Source organism: Hibiscus syriacus, unplaced genomic scaffold, assembly GCF_006381635.1.
Source record: "Hibiscus syriacus cultivar Baekdansim isolate YM2019G1 unplaced genomic scaffold, ASM638163v2 tig00111848_pilon, whole genome shotgun sequence".
Classification (NCBI taxonomy): Eukaryota; Viridiplantae; Streptophyta; class Magnoliopsida; order Malvales; family Malvaceae; genus Hibiscus; species Hibiscus syriacus.
In genome coordinates, this window is record NW_024063201.1 from 4,550,123 (window position 1) to 4,552,323 (window position 2,201).

The window sequence follows — 2,201 nt, forward strand, 5'->3', positions numbered from 1 at the left end:
CTACCTTGGCATGCGACAGTCTCGCTGGCCTTGATGTGCCATAAAAATACAGAACTAGTGGCCTAGCTAAGCTAGCCATGGGTGCATGCATGAGCCGGCCGGCAGGCAGGCAGGCGTGTACTTCCAACAGCACCAACTTCTCCCACCCGAAAACTTACAAGCAAGTCAACACCTGGATTTCAGTGCGTTCCAACTGTACGGCCACTGATCAGGTAGATGAATCTCACTTTCATTCTGCTGCCTGTGATCCCAAATTGTTTCAATGGTTTGCTTTGAAAGAAAGAAATGTATTTCCTGATCTGCCAACAATGAAATACAAGTAATTTGTACGTATATGAAGAAAATGGTATTTCAACTGATGAGACGCCAAAAAGTAAAAACAAAAAATGCTTTCATATCATTAAATGGAAGGGGCCATGAAATCTATCTCTTTCTCCAGAAAGCGACTTCCATTAAGTAGTGTTAGATAGGAATTATATACCAGATGAGGGACAGATTTTGGAGCGGCGTTACTCTTATATTATGTAATTATAACATAATTTTGGATTATTCTTAATAATAAGAAAACAGCCTTTTATCGTTTCCAATTATATAAGTAAATTGTCGAACCTCGTTAAATATTATGTTGTTTATATCTTTTACTGTTTGTTTATTTCGTGAGTTAATTAGCCTCGTTACTCAACAAGCAGCAAATCTCCATTATTTTAAGATTTTCAACATTGAAATGTACGGCTTCACTAGTTATTCCTGTGTCGGATAAGATTTTACAGCATTATACCACAAGGGACTCTAATGGCACCTGCAGGGCTAGTGAGTAGTGCCCTAGAGCTTATATCATATAGAAACTGTGCTACCATCTCTGTACTTGGACCCGCTACAAGCTCTTCCCATGCCTCATCGGATTCTTCGCCGCGCCTGCGAAATGCTTCGGTCGCGTCGAGCTGGTGTATCTTCCAATTCTTCTGGTTCCTCAACCGGTTAATTTTCTCCCATTGTCGACAAGCTAATCTGCATGTGTTTGTTTTGATTTCTTGGATTGCTTCTTGCAGCAGTTTAGCACGGCCTTGTTTGTCCAGAAACGGTTCGCCTCGGAAGTACCGGTCAAATTCGTGGACTCCGATGGCTTTCCCGATCCCCGTTGAGTAATTGGCATTGGAATCAAAGAAATTCCTGACCTCATCAACCATCCCATTCTCAACCATCTTATCTACTCTCTCTGATACATACTGATGTAGGACTGGCATTGCTACGTCTACCCAAAGGAAACAGCATTCATATTTCGATCGGAACCGGAAGTGTTTATCATCAACCAAGGCCTCGATGAACGAATTCGAGCCGCCAGCTATGATCGGAAGCTGGCTCGGGACACGATCGAATCCATGGCGTGTGAAGCCATGTCGACGAAATCTGTTGCAGTAAAATCTGCATTGGGATTTATCACACTTAACAAATGGTGTGGAACTCCACACTGTTCTTCCTCAGTCATCTTGTTAGTGACGATGTCAAGCCCTTCATGGACTTGTATTTTATCCGAATTGATTACTTCCGCCGGAAACCGAGTGGCGAGATCAATCGAGAGTCTCGATTTGCCGCTTCCGGTTGCTCCCATTAGGATCACGACCTTCTCTTTATGTCGCCTAGGACTAAAGAAGTCCGATTTGAGCAATCCGGATGGTGTGTCCAGTAAAGACGACATCGTTTCTTTGCACAAAGAGAATGAAACTCTCATCATCATTAACCTGTAAGAATTTTAAACTTAAAAAAAACAAAACCGGTGTTTCATTTCAGTAAATAACAGTAATCAATGTTGTGTTGGGAAATCTGACCTTTGTTGTTGAAAGAATGATAGGCTTAGAAACTACCCAAAAGATGGAAGATTACAGCAAATGAGAGAGTGAATATAATATTTTCTTGGGATTTTGAACAAGTGCACGAGTGGCAAGAAGGTGGAGCGAACAGATTTATAGCCAATGCTAAAGGGTCAACTTGCTCTCTCCTTTTCATAATTAATCATTGCCCAGATATATAATTTTAATAATAGTAACATTACTACTAGTTAATCCAACAAAACGAGATGTTAAAATGGTTCCTTCAAACAATGTTAGGTTGTGAGTGTCGATGGAAATAAGATTATTTCGTCGGTTGATAGTTCATCCATTTTAAGTTGGATAAAAAATTATAACCGTTAGATAACCGACTGT

General features: G+C 40.7%; 1 pseudogene; it reads right to left on the reverse strand.

Moving 5' to 3' along the window:
* Nucleotides 1-331: 331 nt before the first annotated feature.
* On the reverse strand, nucleotides 332-1,917 carry LOC120172339 (annotated as a pseudogene).
* Nucleotides 1,918-2,201: the final 284 nt, after the last annotated feature.